This window comes from Microplitis mediator, chromosome 2 (assembly GCF_029852145.1).
Source record: "Microplitis mediator isolate UGA2020A chromosome 2, iyMicMedi2.1, whole genome shotgun sequence".
In the NCBI taxonomy this organism is placed as follows: Eukaryota; Metazoa; Arthropoda; class Insecta; order Hymenoptera; family Braconidae; genus Microplitis; species Microplitis mediator.
Genome location: NC_079970.1, coordinates 16131866 through 16147849, shown reverse-complemented (window position 1 = coordinate 16147849; position 15984 = coordinate 16131866).

Sequence of the window (15984 nt, the reverse complement as noted above, 5' to 3'; positions counted from 1 at the left end):
TGCCTTATGGTAGTCCATCCAGGCCATGGACAGGTTGCGCTGATAGTAGATCACGTCTTGAATGACACAACGATCAACCAACAGATTCTCTTTGCAACTTTACAGGCCTCTTTTGCTGCCACGTTGTTCGTATATCTGCTGCTATACAGGATCTATCTCCTGCAAGAACCGCATTCAAACAGGTGATAGGCCTGTAGTTTTTCGGGTCAGACAAGTCACCTTTTTGGGGATAAGCACGGTTCGCCCTTCTACCAGCCAGCAAGGAATTGGTTCCTGACCTCTGATAAACACTGTGAAATCCGGGCCAGATGACTATGGGTAGAAGTTAGTTTCTTCCACCAAAATAAATTAATGCCATCCGGACCCGGAGCAGCCCAGTTCTTACCATTATTCAGAGCCGAACGAACTTCTTCCACGCTGACTTTAGGGCTCTCTTCGTCAGCATTGTCGTTGTGGTGTTCTCGACAAAATGCTTCAAAGTCGTTGAAAGCTGGGGTGTCACGATTCACGTTTGGTCGATCACCATACAACTCGGACCAAAAAACTTCTACTCGCTCGATAGATGGGGGATTGTCAGAAACAGATGTCTTAGGTGTCAGAAAGCGTGATGGACTTAACCGAAACAAAGAGTTATCGGTAAGCCTCTTCAGCTTTTTCTCTAATGACTTGTTAGCAGTGACTAGAGCCCACAACCTGTTAAGGAAATTTTTTTTAATATTAAGAAGATTCTCCTTATTCAGTGTGTGATGCTGATATCTTAGAACAGCCGCAATACGGCGGACTTTAGATGCTAACGCTTCACGAGCATTTGCATATTCAATCACACACCGAATGCGGGAGACATGTTTCCGGAGATAATCAATCTTCAGTGAAAGCTGCCCAATGTGCCCTGTCATCTTAACCTTAAGAGAAGAAGTATTTCTCCTTGCTTGAGGTAAGAGTGAGGAAGCAGCATCATAGACAGCTTGATTGATGGTGAGTAGAGTAGAGTATCTTCCTGAATCCGTGCAGATAGTTCTTGGTTCTCCGTGTCAAGTAGATGTTTTGGGTAGTGTATCTTCTTTGAGATACATACTTGTCGTGTGTCAAAATAATTGTCAGCGCCTTCGGAAGTACGGTGTCTCTCCTGATGCAGCTGTGCTGGAAATGACAGACGATAAGATAGCCGTCTGTTCGTTAACAGTGATCTTCAATAAGCGATACAAAATTTTGACTCTGTATTTAGAACACGTCCGGTCGCTCAGAAAACTTTGTAGCACTGTGGCGTGTCTCGGGCTGGTTCCAGAGTCTAAGGGTAGAGAGTAGTGGGTGAGCCAATAAGAGCGGGCCTAGAGGGCCACGTGACTCGCTGCTAGCCACCCGATAGTCGCTTTGCACCTCGGTGTGGTCCCGCGCTCTTCCGGCTGTTGCCAACCGAAGACGGAACTACCCGAGTATGCAGTCAAAAAAAAACGGAATTCTTTCATCGTTACGTCATGATTCGCCGACAAAATCTTAGAGGAATTAAAATATTATTTTGAGGCTCCGATGTCGTACCCAACAAAGGAATTTCGTACTTAATGGATTCCTTTGATTCTCTAACCAAATAATCCAACAAATAAATATGTAAATAGATACTAAGAGAGAAAAAAAAACTAAACTTTCTCGAGTTTTCGATACACGGAACAAAAAAAAATAAAATATTAACATTAAAAGAAATCGATAAACACAGAGACTTACAAAAAACAAAAAAACACTCGAGGAGAAAAAATAATAAAATAAATTCCAGGAACCCAGTAAGAGTACCGGTCCACAAAGCACAAAAGGAGAAAAAAAGTAAAATTTAATAATAAAATAACTAAAATAATGATAAATAAAATAAAATATTAATTAAAAAAAAGCAGTTTCTTTTAACTGTGGGCCCCACGTTAGGCGCCAATTTGTAACGTAATATTTTCTTGTATTCAATTAAACCCAATAATTACTCAAAACTCAAATTAAATAAATCGGGCTACGTTACACTTTGCTCACCGATCATCCCTCTCATTTCCTCCAGATCCTGACGGACGCCAGCCGACTTTTATGTCCCCAGTATCGGCAACCGGTCTAAACGTACACGTAAAATTAAAACCTAATATCTAAATCCTGTGGAGACGAGAGACATGAACGGTGGTAGCGGCATTTCCTGGTGGACTCAGTATGCTAGGTTGTGGAGAGAGGGCCGCGGTTCTTATAACGTGAAAGAAGCCGATTAATTACATTAATATTAAAAATAAAATAACGAAACGACACCAAATAAAATACCGTAAAGATGACGCGAGAGTGACGCGGAGGGCCCAAAAGGCCCGCGGTCTAGTATTCTCGGTCCATCAAACACATAAATACCTGAGTAAGACATCGGGAACCTCTCGACGACGACGAATCATGAAACTTACACACTTCCAGATAATTAAAGAAAATAAAATAAATAATGCGGTAATTCACGACGACAATTATCACGACAAACGGCTCCAAGAGCACCATACACAGAGCTACTGGCTCCAAGACGACGACGCAAGGGTTGCGGTCGAGGTCCACCTTGGCGACTCTCTGACTCACTACCGCTTGCTTTCAGACTTTAAACTCGACTACTGGGTCTATTCGTTTACGAGCGATTCCAAATCGCAACTTTTCTACTCGCCGGTAGTTATACAACTGCCACACTATAATCTCCCACTCTAACTCGCACGCTCCACTTCTTCTCGTTCACTCTCACATTCTCGCTTTTCCATCCATTCTTACCTACACAAACAAGCAAGCCGTGGACTTACGGGCCTTCCCGCAATGTCACTCCCCGTGATATCCGGAGTTAGCAAATTCTTGGCTTCTTAAATAAACGTAAACATACCCCAGCTAACTCCGGGTACCAACGCGAAGGAGCGGTGACATCTCAGTCGCTGCTCCGTGATCACCACGTCAACCCCGAGGGCTCAGCCTAGGCCTAGTCGTCATCACTGGTCGAGAGGCACGTTATCTTGGCCACTATCCACGACACAGCTAGACATCCCCCGTTAAATCCACTATCCACGCTCCATCACACACTCCAAAACATACAACGTACCGTACACGTACTCCTCTGGACACTTACTTACCACACACACTTATACTCTATACTCTTAGCTCACTATCTACCACACTCGACTCGACACGCATACTGACTCTATCTCTCTCTAACACACAGACTCGAACTTACTCCACCTTCCACTCCATCTCTTCGGCCATGGAACGTCACAATATATGTATTAGGGTGCTCCAAAAAAAATCGATATTTTTTTTTTCTTTTGACTGTTGTAAAAAAAGTTTCTACATATCGAAAAAAAAATCTTGTCAAATGGACGATTTTTTATTTCGATTTTAAAAGGTGGCGCTCGCTCGTCGGATTTTCCTATGCTCATAGCATAGGAATTTCACTTTTTGTGTAAAAAATCCTATAACTTTATTTGACATTGTGGAAAGTATTTGAGTCATTAATTTTTTTGTGTAAAGGGTTCCCGGGATTCTTTAGTCTATGAGTAAGGCTAGGATATCTCTTTCAAACTGAAAGAATTGAAGGATTTGTCTGGACGACTTACTAAAGACTGGTATAGTCCCTAAGAGAAGTCTGGCGGTGGTGCCTAAATAGCCACACTGTAAACGTTGTTGAAGAGTTCCCGAGATTCTGAAAGAAGTCTGGCTGAGGGCTCTGAACGATCTCGGTGATAACGTTGTTTAGGAATTCCCAGGATTCTATAAGGACTGGGAATGTTCTAAGTTCGGTTTTTAGCTGGAGGAAAGTCTGGCTGAGGGCCCTGAACGATTGGTCTTTGTAAATGGGTTCCCGGGATTCCTGGGCTTTTGATCGGAGACTGGATATTTCGTTTGGTTTAAGTGAGCTCAGCTCAAATCAAAAGTTTGAATTCTTAGGACTTATCATTAGTCAACAATATCCTGACTGGAGTTTTGGAATTCATTCGGAGTTGACTTCGTCAGCATTTCTTTTTTGTTAATGGCCACGACTTCTGAGAGATGGATGGATACCCTGGAGAGTTTCCGAGGAGCTTTTAGGGAGAAAAAAATTAAATTTGTGGCAACGTGTGTTATTCAGTATCATTGGTATGTTAGCTCGAGATGACATATCGGAGAATGGTCTGGATAAATCGAACGGCAGAACATGAGCATTTAAGATCGAAAAACTACTAAATTGATTACAATGAAAATTTTTAAATTAACAACTAATAAATAATAAGGTGTAACGATGAAGTATGTTCAAGTATAAAATTTAGTAAAATTTGAGAGATACTTGTTTTGTTTTTTTTATTATGTGCAGATATTATTTCCAATTTCCTTGGGGAAGGAGAGAAGGAGTCCATTCCTAGTCCTTTTAATTAAAAGATCCATTTAATCAAGAGGAGGGTAAAACTTTTAATTTTATTAATTTTGATTCGCTAAATAGGAAAATAGAGTCACGTACATCAATTAACTTCTTAGCAGAATATTTTTTATTATCAATTATTAGCTCAATTGAATTATAGACTATTTTTTAATTATTCTATAATCTTTGCGTTAGCCTACAGGGTTGTTTTTGGGCTATAGTGTTTTTTTTTCATGTAGGATGATAGATAGGGTGTGTTAGGACTATAGCGGAATCGAACCGAGATTGCATATGATTTTAATTTCAATTAAGTCCGATTCTTCCAGCACAGTTTTTATCGGGACGATAATTTCATTGAGAAGGGGGTAGTGTAACGAATGTGAAACTGATATTTTAAAATATTTGAATAACTAGAAAACAAATGCCTTCTTCTCTTGTTTTATAGAAACGCGACGAGAGTCAGTTAGTCATATATTGATAGTATAACAGCATATATCTGTATTCAATAAACTATATCTTTCTCTTGCCTTTCTTTTACTGCTGTTAAGGAGGTTCGACCAAATCTAATGTTATAAGGATTTTCCAACTTTAAGATTTGAAACTTAGTATACATGTAAAGAAATACTTTATCTATGTATTCTCATAATTTGAATATGATCCACCGTTTAGTTTTTTAGAAAAAAAGATTTAAAAATGACGTTTTTAAAGTTCTTATACACAGACTCTTATGGCGGACAAGCTTCCACCATGACATTCGATTTTTTTCATTATTAACCTCCCAAGTTTAAGAAATAAAAAACCACATGCCATAAACTTGACTATTTTTAGAATATGATAAAATTTTAACAATGTAGAGCTACCGTTGTAATTATTTAAATAATTTAAGTTAAACTTTATTATTTAATCTCGTTCATCGCCAGAGATGTATATTATTGAGGGTTTGGCAACGTCGCAGAAGCAGCTGAGAGAAAAAACAAAGATAGAAATACATTAATAAGAGAGACGAGATTAGAAATAGATTTTTCCCGCTTTAATTTGGATATCGATGTGTGAGAAGTTAAAACGCGCTGTTGCCAAATCTTTTTATTAAATCATATGAGTCAAAAATAACCAAGTAATTTAATTACTTTCTTTAATTAAATAAGTAGTAAATATTAATTTATGAATTCGTTATGTTATTATAAATTAAAAAAATGAATTTTTATAACTATTAGGAGAATTTAGCCAACGAAAAAATTCAATCACTTCTTTGACTCACTATAGTTTTGGTCAAACCTCCTTAATTGTGGTTTTGTTATTTTTAGTTTAAGTGTCTATAATATATATGGGCTATGTAGGCTTGCAATTAATCTTTTAGACTTAAAATTTTATAAGTCGATAATATATATTGGCTTATATATAAAAATTATAAAATTACTCATGCGTTTATAATTTAATTTTCAATATATGGAGTTCATATAGCTTGAATATATGCCAACATATAATGTTATATATCATATTTGTATTGTTACGTCCGATTAATTTTTATAATTTTCGAAATAATTTTTTTATCCATAAAAAATTTTTATACCACATAACGAGTCAAGTGAACATGAAAACATCAATTAACAAAGAAAAATCTCAGAAGTGGGGAAAATAATGCGTGCGCCGACCAAAGTGAAAAATATGGAGGGGCAGATAAGAAAATTTCGGACACCAGGAACAAAAGAAAAGTCTGACTCTCTTCTGGCCGCAATCATCAAGGTGTGAACAAGTTTTTTTTTACAATGAAGAAAAACGTCATTTTGTAAAATCTTTTCTTTGCTCTACAATCCGACCTTTTGGGTCTCGCATCGTTTTATTGCGCCCTGGGAAAATAACCCGATAATTTCAAATATTCTACGTATTAACTTTTAAAAGTGTGTGAATTTTTATTTAAGTAATTTTTAAGGAAAATGAGATTTTATAATTTATGACCTTCAACCTCTCAGCGCTCCTTTAGCCTCTTATGTCCGTCCCAATTGACCCACCGACGTACCACTTTCTACAGCCCCTTTTTTCCTTTCCTTTACTTAGTTACCAATTACTTGTTTTAATTTTCTTTCTACTAAAATTGTAAACCCTCTCATGTTTTTCACATCCGTTAAAATTTGTACAACCAAATTATTTCCTAAGCTTGTAAGTTAGTTACCATTAATGTACTGTATCGTCAAAACGTCTATGACTAGTACAAATAAACTCATCAAATAAAACTTAACTGAGCCGAATCTCAATTTATTCGACTGACCTTATATTATTTAAATATTAGGAGCAAATATTTTGCAACAAAATAGTTGTGAATCTGTTCAGATACCAATAGGTCATACAACTTTTTCTAGTCGGGTAGTTACCTGATCGAGTACTGGGTTTCTTACCTTGTATAAAATTCAAAAATTATAATATATTGTAACTTAACACACATTTTTTAAAGATGAAATTTTAAATTATTTGTCATAAAATTACAATTATTGTTTTGTTATTATGTATTGGGAATGTATAATAGAGCGTCCGTTATTTTCCAAATTAGATATTTTATTTGGCCATGATACAAATCATTAATTTGTGTTCCAAAAATAATGGAAAAAATGAAAAAGCTTATTTTAATGCCGTTTAACACTGCCCAAGTAATGATACTTTCCTATTTTAGTACAATGAGAAAATAGTATATTGTACAACTAGTGCGGTAAGTTGTCGATTGCCCACGAGAGCGAAGTTGAGCGCACGAACGAAGTGAGTGCGCTCATTCGCTCGAGTGGGTAATCGACAACACCGCACGAATTGAACACAGTTTTTTTTATCATTAATGCAATATAAGTACTATCTTAGTGCTCGCTGTTTTATTCTCCAAGTAGCTTTTTGCTGATTCAACTGTTGCCGCGACATTTTTGTGGGTTATACGATAATCTGCATACGGCAAGTAAATTTGAGTGCGACAAGTTTACTTGTCGCACTCAAATTTACTTGTCGCACGCAGATAATCGTTTAACGCACACAAATGTCGTGGAAACAGTTAAATGGGCAAACAGCTATTTGGCGAACAAAAGAGCGTGCACTAAGATAGTACTTATATTGCATTAATGATAAAAATTATATTACTTGCTTAAAAGTAAGTGTACAACCATAACTAATACATAATTTTGTAGGAAATTTACCGCTCTCCAAGAGCGTACTCTTATGTTTTTTTCGTAAATCCGACCATTTAAGAAATATTAAAGGTCAAAGTTTGATTTGTTTAAAAAAATTGGCGTTTTTGTTTAAAATTTCATTATTCTCTAACACGTTGACATAAACTTGAATTCTACGATTTTTCTTGTAGGAAAGTCATCGCTCTTCAAAAAAGGTTTCTTACACCTTTTTTGGAAATTCAACCATTCAAGTGATATCCAAGCTCAAAGTTGACATATATAAAAAAAAATGTTTTTCCATTAAAATTCTCTAACTCATCAGCAAAGAGATAAATACTTAGGCTCTTAACAAATTTTGGTCGGAAACTTACCGCTCTACAAAAGAGGTCTCCTAGATTTTTTTAATAAGCCTAACCGTTTAAGAGATATTTGCGCTCAAATGCCCAGACAGGAAAGTACAACGGGCCCAGGCTTGACCCAGGCTTGGTTCAACTATGTAGAACTCTGGGCCAAACTTGTATGTCACCCTTGTTCCAGCCTTGGTAGAAGTCTGGAATGATAACATCGTGCCAAGCCGGGTTGCCAGCCCTAACCCATGCTTGCTTGCCAGACCTGGCCCATGCTTGGTTGCCAGACTTGGCCCATGTATCGACAAAACAAATAAATTTAGTTAAAAAAAAATTTTATTATTATTATCCTAATAGAGTTTGTGATCATTAACGTTTAAACTATTTAAGTGAGGTAAATGACGTGAAAAAACTCGGTGAAAATTCTGCTGGGCTCCGGGCGCGAACTGCCGTCCTTCTAATCGCTAGGTTTGAACGGTAGCTACTGGATGAACTTATTAATGTTGAACTGAAACTTTTACATGCTGTACTTATTCATTTGACTACAACCACTTGGTTTTATGGAATATAAAAAGCAATTAAATAAATATTTTCGATTAAGAAAAAAAAATAATAATTTCGTATTATTTTTATCATAATTACATAATTTTAAAAAATAAAATTTATAAAATTTAATTAATTATTTATCAAGAACCCAGTTGAATTATCTTGCTCTACCACCATTATTAAAAATAACATTTATTATAAAAATTCATGAGTTATTTCTTACTTAAATTAATTTTTATAAGTAAAATTATGAAATTACGGTTGTTGATTGCAAATAATAATGAACTAAAAAATTTTTCAATTATTAGTTGTATATAACTTGCATCACAATATTATAATATTTATTAATTAAAACTTATTTTAATTCAAAACTAAATAATTATTAATTCAAAAAACCATAATAATAAGTTAATTGATTAATTAATAAAAAACCTGGGTTAGCCAATTCTGGCCCAAGAATGGGTAACTGTAGGCATAGCCGAACTTGGATAATCCTACCTTGGCCCAAATCTGGGTCGCCATTGAATGATCAAGGCAGGGGAACCTAGTCTTGGCCTAAGCTCGGGTAATGATTGGAATGGCCATGATTGAGTAACCATTCTTGACCCAAGCATGGGCCAATATAGACGTGCCAAAGCTAGGTTCCCCAGTGCTGAGCCAAGGAGGGCCCCCTTCGTTCAACTCTGGCAGCTCCTGCATGGATATAAGGAATTTTTTATATCATCACAGCGAAATTTTGAGTTGGTTTGTGAAATTTTTTTTTTTCAATTTAGAGCTTAAATACCTTTTAAATGGTTTGATTTATCAAAAAAATCTAAGAGACCTCTCGTAGAGTGGTAAATTTCCAACAAAAATTAGTGAAGAGCCTAAGTATTTATCTCGTTGCTGATGAGTTAAAAAATTTTAATCAAAAAACGTTATTTTTCAAATATGTCAACTTTGAGCTTCGATATCATTTAAATGGTTGGATTTCCATAAAAAGTGTAAAAAACCTTTTTTGAAGAGCGATAAATTTTCTACAAGAAAAAGCATAGCACTTAATTCTATGTCAATGTGTTAGATAATAATGAAATTTTAAACAAAAACGCCAACTTTTTTAAACAAATCAAACTGTTATCTTCTATATCTCTTAAATGGTTGGATTCACGAAAAAAACATAAGAGTACTCTTTTGAAGAGCGGTAAATTTTCTACGAAACTATGTATTAGTTATGGTTGTACACTTACTTTAAAGCGAGTAATAAAATTTTTCTCACGGTACTAAAATGGGAAAGTACCATTGCTTAGACAAGACTTTATTTTTAAGGAGAAAAAATTGTATATTACACGCACTACACGGACAGAAAGTTGGAGAGCCCTGAACTGCGCATCTAATACCCTCGGCTTCACCCGGGCATCATGAGGCGCAGTACAGAAATCTCCAACTTTCTGCCCTTGTAGTGTAATATACTATTAGTTTTTATTGATCTTTAGTGAATACTACTTTTTCAAAACCACAGACACATAGAATGTGAAATCAATTGTAAACAAGTTTTGAGGTTACCCATACAGGAGCTGCCAGAGTTGGCGAAGGGGCCTTCCTTGGCTCAGCACTGGGGAACCTAGCTTTGGCACATCTATATTGGCCCATACTTGGATCAAAAATGGGTACCTAATCCTGGCCATCCCAGCCATTATCTGAGCCTGGGCCAGGACTGGATAACCTAGCCTTGGCCGTTACAATGATTACCCGGGCTTGGGTCAAGACTGGCGAGAGTGTTAGCAAACCCGGGTCGAAAAATTTGATCTGATTTTAGTCTAACTGGACTGTATTTGGACTACTTGGTCTGTTATTGAACTTCGATAAAAATTTTAATCTGTTTTTGGTCTACCCGGACTGAAAAATTTGACCTGATTTTAGTCTGATTGGACTATTTGATCTGATTTTGATCTTTTATGAAAATTTTAAGCTGTTTTCGACCTGCTACTTTAAAAAACAAACGCGTTACGAGCAGACTAAATTAAATTAATTCGTGAACTTTAAAAAATTTTAGTTCTGAAAATTTACAAGGACAAAACTAGATTAAATCATGGACTTATAAAATTTTTATTTATGGGCAATATTTATGAAAAAATATTAAGTTGCAGAATTGATTATGTTTTATTTACTATCTTTTGTTTAAAAATGTCGGCAGTTAATGAAAATTTGACAGCTTAATTTTTTAGTTGTCTTCATTGAATATTTATATCATTGAATAAAAGTGATAAAACAACTCTTAAAATGTCAAGAATTTTCTCTTATTTACTGGATAAAATTGAAAATATTTTGGCATAAGAAAACATCAAAATTCTTGTGCTACGGAGAAAAATGTTGGCTCGAAATCTACCAATTTTTATTATGCTGTCCCAGGTAGGAAAGAACAACTGGGCAAGGTTTGGACCAAGCCTTGGCCAAGCGTCACTAGGATTATGCAAGGCTTGGCACGTGCCTTGGCTGAGCATTGGGCCAAGGATTGGTCCAAGCCTTGGATGATAGCCATGTCCCCAGCCTTGGGGAACGAAATATCAAGCCTCGGCCGAGTCTTGGGAAACAAAAAATTGAGTCTTGGCCAAGGCTTGGGAAACAAAAAATCAAGCCTCGGCCAAACCTCGGGAAGCAAAAAATCTAAGGCTCACCCAATGCTCGATCTAAAATATTATTATTTAAATTAATAAATATAATTAAAAAAAAGTTTGATCACACTTTTATCGACATTACATTGGAGTGTAATTAACTAATTACTGAATTAATGGGAAATACCCAGGTAGGAAAGAACAACTGGGCAAGGTTTGGACCAAGCCTTGGCCAAGCGTCACTAGGATTATGCAAGGCTTGGCACGTGCCTTAGCTGAGCATTGGGCCAAGGATTGGTCCAAGCCTTGGATGATAGCCATGTCCCAAGCCTTGGGAAACAAAATATCAAGCCTCGGCCGAGTCTTGGGAAACGAAAAATTGAGCCTTGGCCAAGGCTTGGGAAACAAAAAATCAAGCCTCGGCCAAACCTCGGGAAGCAAAAAATCTAAGGCTCACCCAATGCTCGATCTAAAATGTTATTATTTAAATTAATAAATATAATTAAAAAAAAGTTAGATCACACTTTTATCGACATTACATTGAATTGTAATTAACTAATTACTAAATTAATGGGAAATAACGAATAAAATTATTTGGGGGCTATCGGGGTTCGAACTGAGATCCTTCTGATTACTAGGCCGGGACGCTATCCACTGTGCTAAATCTGATGTCCAGATAATCATGATTTTTTTGCTTGTTAATTATTTAAATACAATTTAATTCAGAAATATTAGATCGTAAAGATGAGGTGAAATGTAGTTTTATTTAATGAACTTAAAATTGTCTGATGAGTAATGACATATTTTTATCAATTTGTAATTTTATGATTTGATATAAATGAATAGTTTAATGCAAAATAATCTGTAATCTAAAAAATCAAAAAACACGTTTTTTGGGTTCACAATAATGACAAATAAAAAATATCGAATTGTTATTTTTTATTAAATAACAAATAGTAATTAAGCTAATTGAGGGGAAACGATTTATTACACCTAAAAAAATTTTTTTTGAGTATTATAAAACCAAAAATAATTGTCAAGAGAAAGAAATATATTCTTAATGTTGAAAACAATTTAATAAAAAAAAAAATTATCATTTTTTGGAGAGGGGCCTCTCTGCCCCACAAAAAAAAATTTTTTTTTGTCTTCGTATCCACCAATGATGTGAAATGTAATTTTTCTTTATGTATATTACATATAAAAAATTTGAATTTAATGAAATTTGATCAACTTTCAGAATTTTTTTTTTCAACTTTTTTAAAGGATACCCCATTTTGCCCGCCAAAAATAAAAATTTCATGTTAACTAAAGTTTTGTGCATAGCAATAACTAATTAAATGAAAATTATTGTATATCAAATAATTTTACTTTTTAAAAAATTTCAACTCTTGATATTAATAGTATACTCGGTAGACCGTTATGCCCTGGTCTTCTCTGTATACATATATGTATATAGATACATGCAAAGTTGATAATTTTAATATTAAATAAAAATTTAACCCAGGCTGAGGCATTGGCCAATGGTCAGCTGCCAAGGCTCAGCTTGACAAAAATTAAACTATCGGACCTAGCCTTGGCCGATCCTCGGGCCAATGGTCAGCGGCCAAGGCTCGATTTAACAAAAATTAAACTATCGGGCCTGGCCCTGGCCGAGGCTCGGGCCAATGGTCACTACCCAAGGCTCGGCTTAATTTAATGAAACCATTGGACCAAGCCTCGGCCTAGACTTGGGCTAATGGTTAGCTGCCAAGACTTGGCTTAACGTAATCAAACCATTGGGCCAAGCCCTGGCCGAGGCTTGGGCCAATGGTCAGCTGCCGAAGCTTGGCAAGTGACAACAGGGCCAATGCTCGGCCTATCGTCAGCCTTGGCGATTCCTACCTGGGTAACGAATAAAATTATTTGGGGGCTACCGGGGTTCGAACTGAGATCCTTCTGATTACTAGGCCGGGACGCTATCCACTGTGCTAAATCTGATGTCCAAACAATCATGATTTTTCTGCTTGTTAATTATTTAAATACAATTTAATTCAAAAATATTAAATCGTAAAGATGAGGTGAACTGTAGTTTTATTTAATGAACAAAATTGTCTGATGAGTAATGACATATTTTTATTAGCACACCTAGGGAAGGGGGGAGGGGGCAAAAGGGGGTCGGGTAGGCAAAACGGAGTACCCCCAAAATATTAAAAAAAAAAAAAATGTTTTTTTTCGTCTAATTGCTATAAATCCGATATATTTGCGCATTTTTATCACTACGCATGACACCTGGGGCAAAATGGACCATCCAAAAATTCTGAATAAATGATTCTTTCATATTTTTATCGTCAAATTAAAAAAAATTTAATATATTAATTCATTTTTCGGCTGATTCTCTATAGCTGTGACAAATTCGGCCACTAAAAATATTCGAAAATAGTATTTTATTTTTTTATTGATAAAATTTTTGAAATAATGCAAAATCATCTGTAGTCTAAAAAATCAAAAAACACGTTTTTTGGGTTCACAATAATGACAAATAAAAAATATAGAATTTATTTTTTTTTATTACATAACAATTAGTAATTAAGCTAATCGAGGGGAAACGATTTATTACACCTAAAAAAATTTTTTTAGAGTATTGTAAAACCAAAAATAATTGTCAAGAGAAAGAAATACATTCTTAATGATGAAAACAATTTAATAAAAAAAAAAATTATCATTTATTGGAGGGGGGCCTCTCTGCCCCACAAAAAAATTTTTTTTTTGCCTTTGTATCCACCAATGATGTGAAATATAATTTTTCTTTATGTATATTACATATAAAAAATTTGAATTTAATGAAATTTGATCAACTTTCAGAAATTTTTTTTTTCAACTTTCTTAAAGGATACCCCATTTCGCTCGCCGAAAATAAAAATTTCATGTTAACTAAAGTTTTGTACATAGCAATAACTAATTAAATGAAAATTATTGTATATCAAACAATTTTACTTTTTTGAAAATTTCAACTCTTGATATTAATCGTATACTCGGTAGACCGTTATGCCCTGGTCTTCTCTATATACATATATATAGATACATGTAAAGTTGATAATTTTAATATTAAATAAAAATTTAACCCATGCTGAGGCATTGACCAATGGTCAGCTGCCAAGGCTCGGCTTGACAAAAATTAAACTATCGGACCCAGCCTCGGCCAATCCTTGGGCCAATGGTCAGCGGCCAAGGCTCGATTTAACCAAAATTAAAACATAGGGCCTGGCCCTGGCCGAGGCTCGGGCCAATGGTCACCACCCAAGGCTCGGCTTAATTAAACGAAACCATTGGACCAAGCCTCGGCCTAGACTTGGGCCAATGGTTAGCTGCCAAGACTTGGCTTAACGTAATCAAACCATTGGGCCAAGCCCTGGCCGAGGCTTGGGCCAATGGTCAGCTGCCGGAGCTTGGCAAGTGACAATAGGGCCAAGGCTCGGCCTATGGTCAGCCTTGGCGATTCCTACCTGGGGTCGACCAAACTTGAAACAGAAAATAAAGTATCCAAAAAATTACTATGCTCTTATGAAAAATTATTATGCTGCATCAAAATTATTATAATGTATGGAAGTAATTGATATTGAAGCTCATCGATAAGTTTCTCGCGCTTAATAAGTAATGTGATACAGTATAATCATTTTTTGTAAGAGCACGATAATTTTTTGGATGTTTTACTCCCTGTTTCAAGTTTAGTCGACAGCATTGTAACAATTGGTAGGTTTCGAGCCAACATTTTCTCTGTGTGACATCTTATTATGGAAGCGCATTAGCATGTTTTAAATACCAAGAAAATTAAAATAAATTAATAAATCTAGATTATTATTATTATTATTATTCTTATTCTTATTACTTATATTTATAAAAAGTCCTGTATTTGTCCTTAAAAACAATTGAACACAGACTAAATATTATAGAAAATAAAGTCTGTTTTTGTCCTTAAAAACAATTGAACACAGACCAATAATTACCCTCGCAGATTTGAATCACGGTGGAAACACCGTAGAAGTGTAAACACCGTGGATCCACCGTGGTTACACGGTGGGTTTGTTCCATTTCACCACCGGTTATACACAGTGTATCCACTGTGATTACGCGGTGTATCCACCGTGATTCCACGGTGGCTTGACCACTGTGTATACACGGTGTTTCCACTGTGATTACGCGGTGTATCCACCGTGATTCCACGGTGGCTTTGTGCTATTTCACCACCGTGGTTCACCCTGATTCAAACCTGCGAGGGATATAATAAAAAAGTCTGTTTTTAGTCTAAACGCGATTTAAAACAGACTAAATATCATACGAAAATAAGTCTGATATTAGCCTGGATAAGGAATAGTACGGGCAAAAACAGATTAAATTCTTATATAAAATAAATACGATCTATAAACTTGAATTAAAGGAAAAATATTTGAATTTATTATTTATTTTAAAACAGATCTAATTTTTTGACCCGGGTAATCTTGTCGAAGTGACGGTAGTATACGTAAAGCCGGTAACAGTGTTCACGAAAAAACTCTTTCATCCCGCTATTACTTTCTTTCCGCCCACTGTTATAGATGGCGCGCAAGTAATACCAGCATGACACAAATGTTCGACTTTCTGCCGCGAAATAGATACCGGAGACACGTACTTGCGACCGAGGTATGAAGAAAAATTAATTTTAAGATTTTCAACGACCCTACAATTTTTCGAGCACACAGTGCTTATCTAACCCAGCACTTACAACTTCTTTACTATCCTCTAAGCCAGTGTTAGTGTATGCACCTTAACAGAAAGAGTAGAAAATATTTTCGCTACACAGAAAAAACAGTTAACTTGAATCAAGGAAAATATTCTTAATTCAAGAAATTTTTTTTGATCTATTCGGAAAATAAAAATTTACTTGCCTCAAGTAAATAATTATCTTCACATTTTTATCTTGAATCAAAATTTTTTTTCTCACGTCAACATATTTTTACGCTTAAATCAAAAAA